This window comes from Manihot esculenta, chromosome 13 (genome assembly GCF_001659605.2).
Source record: "Manihot esculenta cultivar AM560-2 chromosome 13, M.esculenta_v8, whole genome shotgun sequence".
Classification (NCBI taxonomy): domain Eukaryota; kingdom Viridiplantae; phylum Streptophyta; class Magnoliopsida; order Malpighiales; family Euphorbiaceae; genus Manihot; species Manihot esculenta.
This window is the reverse complement of record NC_035173.2, coordinates 7,815,623-7,831,667: the sequence shown is the minus strand read 5'-3', so window position 1 is coordinate 7,831,667 and position 16,045 is coordinate 7,815,623.

Genomic DNA, 16,045 nt, shown 5'->3' with positions numbered 1-16,045 from the left:
AGGTGAAAAATTATTGTTATAAAATATATATAATTTTTTAAAAAATATTATGACTAAATTGTTAAAAAAAAATGAAATTCAAATAAATAAATTATTATAGCCCAACAATGAATTTTGATAAATAAAATTTTAGTAAAATTTTAAAAATTAAATTATTTCACATATTATAGCAATATTGCATTAATATTTTTTCTATCATATTAATATATATAGATAATTTAATTTAAATATTTGTATTTTATTTTTTTATTTTATACATCTACTGGTTGTAATATATTTTTAAAAGTATATAAATTTTATAAAAATAATTTCTTACCTTAAAAGATTTTTAAAAAAATTAATACAAAATTACAATAAAATATTTTGATATAAACTGAAAATTAATAAATTTACAGGTTAAAGATTCAGATTTATATAATGGAAAAAATAGTTAATACAAAATTACTATAAATATTTTGGTATAAATTAAAAATTAAAAAATTTTAGTGTTTAAAAATTTAAATAATAAAGAAAACGATTTAATATAAGACTGCTATAAATATAGATTATTTAGTATTTAAAAATTATAGATTAAGTTATAAGTTTTATAAAATACTAAGGATCATATATTATTGTGTTGAATGCCTTTTGAATATGGTTAAATATTTAGTAATTTTTACTATTTATCTAATCATAGAAAATATTAGTAAACTCAATTGAAAAATAAACTATAGGTATTTAGTTTAATGTTAAATATAACTAATAATGAATAGTTAATTTTCTGAATAATAGAAATCAATTTTTTTTAGTATTTTTATTATGAGGTGTTTGGTTAATTTAAAAAAAAAAAATAAAAGCTAACTGATAGCTCATAAGCTATTAATATAAAGCTTATTTCTTGCTTTGCGGATCAACTCTACGATTAGTGTTGTTTCCCATCGGTTAACTATTTTGATTTTATTTTTTATTTAGACTATATTATATTTTTAAATTTATTAATTATAATTTTAAATTAAAATATATCAAAGAATTATTTAAAAATATAATAAATGATAATTAAATTAGTTATAACATGTTTTTAAACAAACTTATAATATCTATCAATATATTATAATAATTATGTATATGTATAAAAATAACATATTTTAAAATCTTGTTCTAAATTATTTTATATATTGCGTGATAAATTAATACTTTTATATTTATATCATGAATATAATAAATTGATATATCTTTATTAGTCATGTTGCAAACTACATATAATTTACCAAACACTTGCTATCAATTATTAGCTATTTGCAGTAGCTATCAATTGATGAGGCGAGATCCAGCTGGATGTTCAAATACGGACACTTGGACAGAGACTCAATTCAATGGGTCATTCATTGACCTATGACTAGATCGATGAGGGGTGGATGCATGGGAGATCTCATATGGATTTCTTTATTGCTGATTTTGAAGAAATGACCTGCAAAATATGGAAAAAGTCAGGGATCCACCGGGAGTGTCCTGGTGAAGACCTCTTACGCTCAAGTCAGATCTAAAAACTTAGTGTTGTCAAGAGAAATAAGACAGAAAGGAGAAGAGAATAGCCCATGCCCGAGAGAGGGAGGATGGGTTTTTATGTTTCCCTCTGTGTGACGCTGAGAGGGAGAGAGAGAGAGAGAGGGTTTTTCCCTTGGAGAAGAAGAAGAAGCCCCCTCTTTTGGACTAATTTGGTGATATATACACCTCTAATTACTGACGCTCCTAGTGTTGTATTCCCATCATATTGGGCAGGGATACTTTTGTGCAGGTGTGTTAGGCGACACATTAATGATGGGCGATAGGATAACAAATGTGGAGCTGGCTAATTCCTACCTTCTACACGTGCATTGATGATCCCTATGATATACTAAGGAGACGACTAGTGCATGGGAGGTCAGCATCCTTATCCTGACTTCGTTAGGTCACGCGTAGTTCATCCGACCCATATAGAGATTAGTTCCTTCCGACCACTGAGGTCGGCCATGTCTATGTTCAAAGCCTCATTGTAGTCCAAGCTTTGAAGAGGTATGCTCGTCCTCTCCGAGCTTTGAGGTGGTCGGTCTGTCTGCTCCGAGCTTTGGTAAACTTAGTGGTGTCGGTGGTCTGATTTTTTATACTCAATAGGCTGGGGCTTCCTACTACCCGACCCTACTAGATGGAAAGGTTTGCATGCCCATTTTGAATCACGTTTACACATGTCATGATCTTAATGGGTCCTATTTTTTATATATTATTAATTGCCCTTTCACTTCTCCGAAGATTATTTATGACCATCGGAGAAGGAAACCCGATCTGTAATTCAGTGCCACCTGTTCGTTTAGTAGACACTTCTGAATTTCGAAAGAAAGTACGATCAATTGAATTGGTCAACTTAACATAGACCAAACAAAGAGAATAAATTTTATATCTTAATAATTTTTCTTTTGAGAGGTCTGATCTTGGTGGTCTTCTTCTTGGAAAGTCTGACCTTGGTAGGTTTTCTTTTGGAAGGTTCAACTTGAGTACTTGACAGGAGCGGTTGTCGAAACCGATCAAAAATAACCTTCTAGGTCACCTACAATTACAACTGCAGATAGTGGTGAAGGATCGTATCCACAGAGAATTGATTACCTATTTATTTATCTCAATCAAGACCAATAAAACCAATTGAAAACACAATAGAAAGCGAGTAATTGCAAACAGAACAAGAAGTAAAGTGCAAGGAAAGTAAAAGGGGGGTTTTGAGATGATTTGATTAATAACTATTGAAAGCAATTAAAACAGCAAGTAATTAAAATAAGAGAGAAATCAATAAGAGAAAAGTCTAGTTGAAGATATGGATCCACTTTGGTTGTTTGGGTTGATCATTGAAACATGGTTATCTTGATTGATTCAATAAGTTGGTTATGGGGGTGGAAGACGCTTCTCACCACCATGTCTTTCCTTATGAACAAACTGATTAGGGAACGTCCTCTAACCAATTACTAATCAACAAATTGCCAAGGAACGTCCTTGGGCCATAGGCATCAAAACAATTGCCAATTGCATGAAGAACAAGAAATATCCAAATCCTAGCTACTCAAACGCATGAGATGTTGCTATATCATACAATTCCTTGGGTTTTTACACCAAGTGTTCTTAGATCAGAATATTTCCAGCAATTACGGACTAACAAATATCCTAATCAACAATTAATTATCTTTGCAATTAAGAATCAAGTGGCCAATTTGATCAAAACAACAAAGCAATCTTGGAATCAAAGCACAATTGCATGAATATTGAATAAAATCAAAGACAAAAGTTTCTGTTCAGATCTCACAACCCTTTAAACAACCTTAGCTTCAACCAAACTTCAACTAGAAAGAAGGTTTCAGCCACTCATGGCTGAACCAAACAGAAAATAAAAGAAAAGAAAGCAAAAGAAGAAGAACTAAGGTAGAGAGAGGGGCTTGGAGCCTTGCTGAAATTTGGGAGAGAAGAGGTGGATCAAAATCTGTCTTCTTGTCTTCTTGAAGCCTTTAAATATATCTTGAGAGGCTGCCTAGGGTTTCATGGAAGTCCAGGAGACTTTTAGAGGCTGTCCAAAGTGTCCTTGGTGTTGCATGTGCCTTGTTTGTGCATGAGTGAAGGCAAAAACGAGTCACATGTGATAGAAGGCAAGTGAGGGCACTTTGGTCTTTTCATAGCTGTTCAAGATCCTCAAGATGTTGTACATTAAGTCCAAGAGATTGCCCATGCACTAATGAGAAAGGTGGAGCCTTCTTTGGAAACTTGAACGAAGTGGAAAACATGTGATCTTTGGATTTGGCTTCCTTAATAAGCTTGATCTTGAAATCCAATATTTGAATGTGAATCTTGAAGATTTGGATCTCAAGATATTTCCCTTACTTGGCTCCTCAAATATGGCAACTTGGGATATGGCTTCTTGAACAAGGAAAGAGTGCAATAGAGCGCATTTTCGGCTGCCTAAGTTGAGTTTCGGAGGCTGGACTTTCGGTTCTGGTCTGAAGGTTCGGGGGCCGAAGGTTGAGGTTCGGCGGCCGAAGGAGGCCGACTTTCGTCTCTGGAGCCAATGTTCGGCGGCCAAAGGTGCCGCCGAAGGTGGGGCAGTTTCGTCTCTGGATTGGGCTTTCGGCCGCCGAAGATGCTGCCGAAGGTGGCTTTTCCAGATTTTGCACTTTTGAGCGTTTTTAAGAGCATTTTCTCTTGAATGTCCCTTTTCACCTAATATCTGCAAAACATGATTAAAACCACAAAATTAGGTAGAAAAGATGTAAATAGACATCAAGAATATCATGATAATATGGGCTAATTTATGCTCTATCAAATACCCCCACACTTAAGCTTTTGCTTGTCCTCAAACAAACAAACATAGTCAAATAAGCTTCCCTTGCTTTAGATCCTTATTTCCACTTAAGCTCATACTCAAGACACCTATTTTGAATCATTGCAGTGAAGAATATATGCATGAAGATTACTTACCTCCTTTCCTTGTTTCCCTTTGCTTACCATGGCTAGGATTTGTTTTCCTCAAGAGAGACATGCACATTAATTTGTTAAGACTTTTTCTAGCTTTTGGATTGACTTGCCCTTACCTTGAAGTACTTTATTCAGGCTTTTGCACTTTAGATCTTGCTTGGAAAGGTCACCAACCTATTTTTGATTTGAAGGTTTATGTTTTTCAGTGGGTCACCTATCCAAGTGGCTACTACCCTTGTTCATAGTCTTTTGACCATTGGAACAATTTTCAATTTGTGCTTTTGAGGTCTTTGCCTTTGCTGAATCTTCTTTCTCTCAATGATTTGGGCAAATCAACACCAATTGCTAAATCAAGTCACATTAAGTTCATTCACACAATTTTAATTTATTCTCAATCAATTGAGGGTCATCAATATATTTTTCACCATGGCAAACTCAAAGATTCAATTCAAAAGGCAATTCTCAAACATGAATACAACTCACTGCAATTGATTCAACACAAGTTTAAAGAGTTTTCACATTAATGGGGTCATGGAAAGAAAGACTTATTCAACATAGTTCATTAGTTTGAGTAGAGCAAAACAAAAAGAAGAAGAAGAAGATTGTGGTTGTGTGTGTTTTATTGAAAGTATAAACAAATTAAAATTTAACTGTGGCTAATTAACTTAAGACTGAAAGGAAAAAGAAAAAATTTTGCAATCTGAAAGCATGAGAAATCGCAGAAAAGAAGGGGAGAAGAAGAAGGAAAAGGGAGAAGAAGAAGAAAGGAGAAGAGATATGCACCCCACATTTAAATCATGCATTGTCCTCAATGTAAAAGAAGAGAGAAGAGGAGAAGAGAAGAAGAGAGAAGAGAACAAAAGAAACTGAGTACTTCCCTGGGGTGTGGTGTGCATGACATGATCCTCTAGGCAGAAGGATGTTGTAGTGGAATTTCTCCCACCATTTGTACTGCGAACCCTTCAAAGTATGGTTTCAGACGATGTCCATTCACCTTGAAGATTTTTCCAGTTTCTATGCTTCGGATGTCTACAGCTCCATGTGGGTATGCATGTTCTACAGTGAATGGTCCAATCCACCTAGATCGTAGCTTCCCTGGGAACAGTTTCAGACGAGAGTCAAAGAGTAAGACTTTATCACCAACCTCAAATTGTTTTCTTGAAAGATAACTGTCATGGGAGGCTTTGGTCTTTGTTTTGTAGTTCCAAGAGTTCTCATATGCATCTCGTCTTATTTCCTCAAGTTCTTGCAGTTGTAACTTGCGATGGTGTCCGGCTTCTTTGAGGTCCATGTTGCAATTCTTTACAGCCCAATATGCCTTGTGCACAAGCTCAACTGGGAGGTGACAAGCTTTCCCATAGACAAGTCTATAAGGAGACATACCTATGGGGGTCTTGTAGGCTGTTCTGTAGGCCCATAAGGCATCCTCTAATCTTAAGCTCCAATCCTTTCGGTTGGGAGAAACTGTCTTTTCAAGGATAGCTTTGATTTCTTTATTGGACACTTCAGCTTGTCCATTCGTCTGAGGGTGGTAGGCTGTGGATGTTCTGTGGATGACATTGTGTTTTCTGAGAAGGCTTTCCACTACCCTATTGCAAAAATGGGTCCCTCTATCACTGATGATTGCTTTTGGTACTCCATGTCTAGCAAAGATGTGGGTCTTTACAAAGTCCACCACTGCCTTGGCATCATCAGTCTTAGTTGCTCTAGCCTCCACCCACTTGGATACATAATCCACTGCAAGGATGATATAAGTGTATCCAAAGGATGGTGGGAATGGTCCCATGAAGTCTATGCCCCAAACATCAAATACCTCGCAGACCATGATGGGGTTTTGTGGCATTTGATTTCTTTTGCTCAAATTTCCAGTTTGTTGACACCTAGCACATGTCCTGCAAAACAGAAAAGCATCTCGAAACATGGTGGGCCAAAATAGGCCACTTTCAAGTATCTTGTGAGCAGTTTTCCTTGGACCAAAGTGTCCTCCACAACTATATGAATGACAAAAAGTAAGTACAGAGGCTATTTCTTGATCAGGAATGCATCTTCTTATCATTTGGTCAGCACAATGTTTCCACAAATATGGCTCATCCCAAACATAGTATTTGGCATCCTTTTTTATTTTATCTTTAGTGTGCTTGGGCATATCAGAAGGTAAGTTACCTGTGGCCAAGTAGTTTACCATATCGGCGTACCATGGCTCATTGGACTGAGCAAGGAAGATTTGTTCAAGGAGGTCTTCCTTGGTTTCTTCAGATTCAGGAAGGCATGCTTGCGGTGGATTCTGCTGGGGGAGATTCGGCGGCCGAAAAGGTGCTGGGTTCGGCGGCCGAAGTTCTTCAATTTGCGGAATGAGCTTTGGCGATGGATTCGGCTTCCGCAAGTCAGTGAGGTTCGGTGGCCGAAAGATGTTCGGCGGCCGACGAATGTCTTCTTTCTGCGCAATGTCTTGCTCAAGTGGTGCGACAGAAGGTGGTGTCTGAATGGCAGTGGTGTTCGGCGGCCGAAAGTGGGCTAAGTTCGGCGGCCGAAATTGGTTATGGGGGTGGAAGACGCTTCTCACCACCATGTCTTTCCTTATGAACAAACTGATTAGGGAACGTCCTCTAACCAATTACTAATCAACAAATTGCCAAGGAACGTCCTTGGGCCATAGGCATCAAAACAATTGCCAATTGCATGAAGAACAAGAAAGATCCAAACCCTAGCTACTCAAACGCATGAGATGTTGCTAGATCATACAATTCCTTGGATTTTTACACCAAGTGTTCTTAGATCAGAATATTTCCAGCAATTACGGACTAACAAATATCCTAATCAACAATTAATTATCTTTGCAATTAAGAATCAAGTGGCCAATTTGATCAAAACAACAAAGCAATCTTGGAATCAAAGCACAATTGCATGAATATTGAATAAAATCAAAGACAAAAGTTTCTGTTCAGATCTCACAACCCTTTAAACAACCTTAGTTTCAACCAAACTTCAACTAGAAAGAAGGTTTCAGCCACTCATGGCTGAACCAAACAGAAAATAAAAGAAAAGAAAGCAAAAGAAGAAGAACTAAGGTGGAGAGAGGGGCTTGGAGCCTTGCCGAAATTTGGGAGAGAAGAGGTGGATCAAAATCTGTCTTCTTGTCTTCTTGAAGCCTTTAAATATGTCTTGAGAGGCTGCCTAGGGTTTCATGGAAGTCCAGGAGACTTTTAGAGGCTGTCCAAAGTGTCCTTGGTGTTGCATGTGCCTTGTTTGTGCATGAGTGAAGGCAAAAACGAGTCACATGTGATAGAAGGCAAGTGAGGGCACTTTGGTCTTTTCATAGCTGTCCAAGATCCTCAAGATGTTGTACATTAAGTCCAAGAGATTGCCCATGCACTAATGAGGAAGGTGGAGCCTTCTTTGGAAACTTGAATGAAGTGGGAAACATGTGATCTTTGGATTTGGCTTCCTTAATAAGCTTGATCTTGAAATCCAATATTTGAATGTAAATCTTGAAGATTTGGATCTCAAGATATTTCCCTTATTTGGCTCCTCAAATATGGCAACTTGGGATATGGCTTCTTGAACAAGGAAAGAGTGCAATAGAGCTCATTTTCGGCTGCCTAAGTTGAGTTTCGGAGGCTGGACTTTCGGTTCTGGTCTGAAGGTTCGGGGGCCGAAGGTTGAGGTTCGGCGGCCGAAGGAGGCTGTAACGACCCGAAAATCGGACCGCTACCGGCGCTAGGATCCAGATCGGCTTAAGGCCGCCGGGACCCGTAGCAAGCCTGACATGTTACCTGTAAACCTGTTTAATCCCATACATGATCAACAACATACATAAAAATTTAAAACTTTTCTTTCATACATTCTATCATATACCAAACTCAACCTGTGCATGCACTGAACATATACATAATCATAAACTTGACCCTTCTGTGGGATCTCATCAATGCCCCCAATGGGCGATATGCATGTTGAGTTGGCTAGACATAGACATTAATAACATTAAGATCATGTTTCAAAAAGGGATTACATTAATCTATGGTCAAGCACACTTCTAACCTCAATATCGTTACATTACATATCTATACATCATAATACAATCTGTCATGTCCACATTCTAACTATTACATACATGTGACTTCATTATTCTTCTTGACTTCTCTGTCTAACCCGTGCCTGCAAACCTAGGGAGTTTGGGAGAGGGGTGAGCTACTAGAGCCCAGTGAGCAGAATAGTAAAGCATTTAAAACATATGAAAATATGAAATGCATCACATCACAACTAATCATATCAAGGATGAACTTGTCACCATTTAGCCCTCTACATAATCCAATCATGCCAGGGGCGTAGTGCAGGCCACACCTGGTCTTTCTCTTATACATAACATATCATAACATACATAATCCATGATGCCGGGGGCATAGTGCAGGCCACATCCGGTCTTTCTCTTACATAGTGCCAGGGGCGTAGTGCAGGCCACACCTGGACTTCCATATCATATCATCATGTCATAACATATGAGGGCTAATGGATCATTCAACATTCATCCACATCAACAACATATTATGCAATGCAACATATTCGTGATTTCTAATGCAAGCATCCTAGAATATCACATGGCATCCGTGATGCATGAACATGCTCAAAAATGATTTATTTATTTAAAAACATAAGAGTCATTCCACTCACCTCTGGCTAGCTCTGACACTGACTGAAGCAGCTGACTCACTGCTGGGGTCCTCGGTTCCTCGGGTCCGAACCTACACAGCCGGACTCAAATGAGGGACCAACATACTAGAACATAACTCTAAAACATCCCCCAAAACCCCCCTAAAACATCACAAAACATCCATGCAAGAACATGCAAAGGAAGGCTGGACAGGGCAGGTTCGGCGGCCGAAAGTCCCAGACAGAGACGAAAGTCTCTTTTCGGGGGCAACTTCGGCAGCCGAAAGGCCTGCCTCCCAAGCCATGTTCGGCGGCCGAAAGTTCCTTCGGCTGCCGAACCTGGTTTCTGCCAAAGGGCAGAAATTTGGCTCCCTTTGCACAAAATCTTCTCCCATCCAATCCAACATGCATATAACTCACCAAATCATGCAAATATACATACATTGGCTCCTAGGGGTTTCAAACTACCTAAAACCCCAACTACAACACACAACAACAACACAATCCAAGCCACATTGCTCAAAACATAACATTAACTCAAAAACCTAACTATGAGCTAAACATGCATTCTATCCCATAGATCTTGCATAAAACTTACTTTAAACATAAAATGAGCTTAAGATCGGCTCTTACCTCTTGAAGATCGAGAGGGAGACGTCCTAAACTCGGAGGTGGGAGATTTTGAGTTCTTGAACCTCAAAGCTCCAAAACTTGCTCAAATCTCTTCAAAACGACATAAACCTTGTTAAAACATGAAAGATTGAAGGAAAATCATCAAAAATGAACCATGGAGGAGCAAGAACTCACCGTGGTCGAAAATGGAGAGAAAACTCACCCGTTTCGGCCATGGAGCTCTTATATAGGGGCTGGCCAGTTCACGTTCGGGGACCGAACGTGCCCCCACATCTCATGCATGTTCGGCGGCCGAACATAAGGTTCGGCGGCCGAACCTGGTTTCTTTCAAACAAAACTTTCGGAGGCCAAAAGTGCTCCCAAAACCTATCCACGTTCGGCAGCCGAACATGACTTTCGGCGGCCGAACCTGGTAAAGGTTCCATGGTCTTTTTCATTTAAAAACTCAAATTCATTCTTACTTAAAAATCATTAAAACATGAAAACATTTGTGAAAACATGATTTTACCCTTCTAGAGGTCTCCGACATCCGAGATTCCACCGAACGGTAGGAATTCCGATACCGGAGTCTAGCCGGGTATTACATTCTCCCCCCCTTAAGAACATTCGTGCCCGAATGTTCCTCAACTAACACATAGCATGGCATACACATAACATACATGTAAAGCACATAAAACTCACAGGGAACTAACCTCAGAAAAGATAAGGGTATTGCTGGAGCATGGACTCCCGTGTCTCCCAGGTGCACTCTTCCATGTTGTGGTGGTTCCATAGGACTTTCACCATCGGTATTTCCTTGTTTCTCAGCTTTCTGATCTGGGTGTCTATGATCCGCACTGGTTGCTCAACATAGGTGAGATCCTCTTGGATCTCCACATCAGGCTCACTAAGAACCTTGCCCGGATCTGACACAAACTTTCTCAACATTGAAACATGGAAAACCGGATGGATTCTTGCCATTGAAGCAGGCAAATCTAGCTTGTACGACACATTCCCAATCTTCTGCAAGATTTCAAAGGGTCCGATGTATCGTGGGGCTAGTTTACCTTTCTTCCCAAAGCGAACCACTCCTTTCATTGGAGACACCTTGAGCAATACCAGATCCCCCTCCTGAAACTCTACCTGTCTTCTGCGGATGTCTGCATAACTCTTCTGTCTGCTTGCAGCAGTCTTAATTCTCTCTCTGATTATGGGTACCACCCTGCTGGTGATCTCTACTAGCTCAGGCCCTGCCAAGGCCTTTTCTCCAACTTCCTCCCAGCAAACAGGTGACCTGCACTTCCTCCCATATAAAGCTTCATATGGAGCCATCCCGATGCTAGCATGATGGCTGTTATTGTAGGCAAATTCCACCAAAGGTAGATGCTGCCTCCAAGAACCGCCAAAGTCCAGCACACACATTCTAAGCATATCCTCGATAGTCTGGATGGTCCTTTCGGACTGTCCGTCCGTCTGGGGGTGGAAGGCAGTACTGAAATCCAATCTAGTACCCATGGCATTCTACAGACTCCGCCAAAACCTGGAGGTGAACTGGGGCCCTCTATCCGACACTAACGAAACCGGAACCCCATGCAGCCTGACGATCTCATCCACATATATCTGTGCCAACTTGTCCACAGAGTAGCCACTCCTGACAGGGATGAAGTGAGCAGATTTGGTGAGTCTGTCCACAATCACCCATATGGAGTCCAATCTGTTGGACGCTGCCGGTAACCCCACTACGAAGTCCATAGCTATATTCTTCCATTTCCACTCTGGAATAGGTAGCGGGTTAAGCATTCCAGCCGGCTTCTGATGTTCCAGCTTCACCCTCTGACACACTTCGCAGGCTGACACAAACTGTGCCATTTCTTTCTTCATCGCCGGCCACCAATAAACTTTCTTCAAATCTTGATACATCTTGGTGGCTCCGAGGTGAACGCTGTATCTTGCATTATGAGCCTCCCTCATAATGTCTCCTTTTAGCCCTATGTCATCTGGTACACACAATCGACTCCCATAGCGGAGGATCCCCTTACTGTTAAATCTGAACTCACTATCCTTGCCTGACTGAACAGTCCTGGCAATCTTCACTAACTCTGGGTCCTCATGCTGTTTCTGAGCCACTTGCTCCAGAAACACAGGTTTCACTCTCATCTGAGCCACTAAAGCACCGGTACCAGACAACTCCAACTGTAGACCTTCATCAATGAGCTTGTAAAACTCCTTCACCACTGGTCTCCTCTCTGCCGTGATGTGGGATAGACTGCCTAGTGACTTCCGGCTTAGGGCGTCTGCCACGACATTTGCCTTACCCGGATGATACTGAATCTTGCAATCATAGTCACTCAGCAGTTCCACCCATCTCCTCTGTCTCAAGTTCAAATCTCTTTGACTCAGGATGTACTGCAGGCTTTTATGATCTGTGAAGATCTCACATTTTACCCCATAGAGATAGTGCCTCCACATCTTGAGTGCAAAGATTACTGCTGCCATCTCAAGGTCATGTGTGGGGTAATTCAACTCATGCTTCTTTAGCTGCCTAGAAGCATAAGCAATCACCCTCTCATTCTGCATCAACACACAACCCAGTCCCACAAGGGACGCATCACAAAAGACTGTAAAGTCCTCATCACTAGATGGCAGAGCTAAAACTGGTGCTGAAGTCAACCTCTTCTTAAGCTCTTCAAAACTCTCTTCGCACTGGTCGGTCCACAGAAACTTTTGATTCTTCCTGGTTAGTCTGGTCAGAGGAGCTGCTATTTTCGAGAAGTCCTGAACGAACCTCCTGTAGTAACCTGCCAAACCCAAGAAACTCCTGATCTCCGTCACTGAAGTGGGTCTAGGCCAGTTAGCCACAGTTTCTGTCTTCTTGGGGTCCACCTCTATCCCATTCTCTGACACTACATGCCCCAAGAACGAAATGCTCCTCAGCCAGAACTCACACTTAGAGAACTTGGCATACAAGCCATGTTCCCTCAAGGTCTGCAAAACCAACCGCAGATGATGGGCATGCTCCTCTGCATTCCTGGAATACACCAAGATATCATCTATGAAGATAATAACAAAGTGATCCAGGTACTGGCTAAACACTCTGTTCATGAGATCCATGAATGCTGCAGGGGCGTTAGTTAACCCGAACGGCATTACAAGGAACTCAAAATGCCCATATCTGGTCCTGAAAGCCGTCTTTGGCACATCCTCATCTTTGATCCTCAGCTGATGGTACCCAGATCTCATATCTATTTTGGAGAAACAACCCGCTCCTGCTAGCTGGTCGAATAGATCGTCGATCCTTGGCAAAGGGTACTTGTTCTTGGTAGTGACTTTGTTCAACTGTCTGTAGTCGATACAAAGTCTAAGGGATCCATCATTCTTTCTTACAAACAAAATTGGAGCACCCCAGGGTGAGGTACTCGGTCGGATGAAGCCCTTGTCTACCAGCTCTTGTAACTGTTCTTTCAATTCCTTCAACTCGGCTGGAGCCATCCTGTAGGGAGGGATAGAGATCGGTCGGGTTCCAGGCATCAATTCTATCTCGAACTCTATCTCCCTAGCAGGTGGTAAACCTGGCAACTCGTCTGGGAAGACGTCTAGAAACTCTCTAACCACTGGCACCGAGGCGGGCTTTCTAACCTGACTGCTAAGCTCTCTCACATGAGCCAAATACCCCTGACATCCCCTCCTAAGCAACCTACGAGCCTGAAGAGCTGATATCAGACCTCTAGGTGTACCCCTCCTGTCTCCTCTGAAGACAACCTCTGACCCATCCTGACCTCTGAACCTGACTACCTTGTCCCTGCAGTCTAAGGTAGCACCATGGGTAGATAACCAGTCCATCCCTAGAATGACGTCAAAATCTGTCAAGTCTAGAACTACAAGGTCGGTGGACAAGCATCTTCCCTCAACAAACACAGGACTACACTGGCAGACTGACTCTGCCACTGATGGATCACACTTGGGTCCACTGACCCAGAGAGGACACTCTAACTCAGAGATCATCAACCCTAACCTCTGGACGGCTCTCGGTGTAACAAAAGAATGAGATGCACCAGGGTCCATCAAGGCATACACATCTGAACAACCATTGACTAAGTTACCTGCCACCACGGTGTTAGATGTATCTGCCTCCTGCTGAGTCATCGTGAAGATCCGTGCTGGAGCTGATGGACCTTCACCTCTGAAACCCGCTGAAGAAGAGGCTGCCCCTCTCCCTCTGCCTCTGCCACTGGCCTGAGTCATGGCTGGAGCTGCTGGTTGCGCTACACTACCTGAAGCTGTCTGCTGGGACTGTGCCATCGGGGCTGCTCTTGGACATTCTCGAGACATATGCCCCTCCTGACCACATCTGTAACAGGCCGTCGTCCCAAACCGACATACTCCTCTGTGTGGCTTACCACACCTTGCACAAACTGCATTATCAGCACCAGAGCTTGGGCCACTCCCTAGTCCCAGACTGGACTTAACCTTGTTCCAAAACTTGTTCTTCTTAGACTTCCTGGGACCTCTGTCCCACTTCTTGCTACCTGAAGTTGCTGCACTCATTGAAGAAGAGCCTGGGGTCTTAGAACCAGAAGGCTGTGCCACTGACTGTTTAACTGTCCCCTGAACGATGGCACTGGCCTCCATTTTCCGAGCCATATCTACTATTGCATGGAAGCTCTCCCTATCTGCTGACTGGATCAAGGAGGAATATCTGGAGTGGAGTTTCATGATATACCTCCTTGACCTTTTCTGATATGAATCAAGGTTTTGCCCTGCAAACGGCAACAACTCCAAGAACCTGTCTGTGAACTCCTCTACACCCATTTCATCAGTCTGCCTCAATTGCTCAAACTCTGTAACAGCCCGGAAACCGAACTGCCACCGGCACTAGGATCCAGATCGACTTAAGGTCGCCGGGACCCGTAGTAAGCCTGCTATCCTGTCTGTATACCTGTGAAATCCCATACATGATCACACATTTCTGTAAAAACATAAAACTTTTCTTCATTCCAAGGCTTAACCTGTGCATGCACTCTCTCTGTGCTCTACTAATCCCTACTAGAGCTCCTCATGGCTCTAGGCGGATCAAACTCATAATGTTAAGCCTGGTTTTGCTCATAAACATACAACAATATATGTAAACATAAACTGATCATGTGAAAAGAACAAGGGATTACAACTCTTATAGTCAAGCACCATTCTATACACTATACATAACCTTATCTCTTTACATTTACATGTCCACACTAGCTATTACATCACTCTGTATTCTTCCTGTACCCTGCTGAGTTCTCTCTGACCTCTGAACCTGCACAACTGGAGTTAGGGGAGAGGGATGAGCTACTATAGCCCAGTGAGTAGAATAGTAATAAATAACAGGTGATAAAACATGCTCTCTTGGAATGCAACACATAATCACATCACCTCGGCCGGACAGATCAAAACTCCCTCTATCTCATCTGGGGTACCTAAGTACCATGTGCCTGGTCCCCGTAGGGCTGTTCCAGGTCTTTGTGCCTGGTCCTCGTAAGGCTGTTCCAGGTCTTTCCTCTGAGGGCTAATGAATCCTCACGAAGTCCGTGCCGTCTCACATAAGCAATGTACAAGGAGCCATGCCAAGTACAAGGATAAATGCAATGCATCATCTTTGTGTACACTAATGCACTCACCCTATAGCATATTCATGATGCATGAAGCATGATAAAATATTCAGTTCTCATATTAAAACATTAAGTTAAATTCCACTCACCTCTGGTTATCTCTGAACTGACTCTGCAGGTTCTGACACTGGACTCACTGCTGATTTCCCTGATTCCTCTGGTCCGTACCTACACAGGTGGACTCAAATGAGGGACTAAACTCACTCAAGAACATCTCGAAGAAACTCCCCAAAACCCCTCTAAACGATCCTAAAACCATCACATAAACCATGCAAAAGAAAGCTGGACAGGGCACTTTCGGCGGCAGGTTCGGCGGCCGAAACCCCACTCCAGAGACGAAACTCATGCATGTTCGGCGGCACCTTCGGCGGCCGAAGGTCTCGTCCAGAGACGAAACTCTCACACTTTCGGCGGCCGAATTCCCTCTTTCGGCGGCCGAAAGTCTCTTTCTAAACCGAAAGCCTAGCTTTCGGGGGCAACCTTTGGCAGCCGAACTGCCTCCACAAGGGGTTCGGCGGCCGAACCTTCCTTCGGCGGCCGAACCTGGTTTTGCCCGAAGGACAGAACCCTGCTCTGTTTCATGCAAACTTTGCCCAAAAACCTACAAACATGCATATCAACGACTCCCAACTAGCATATACACATATATCTGCACAAAGGGGTCTAAAACTACTCTA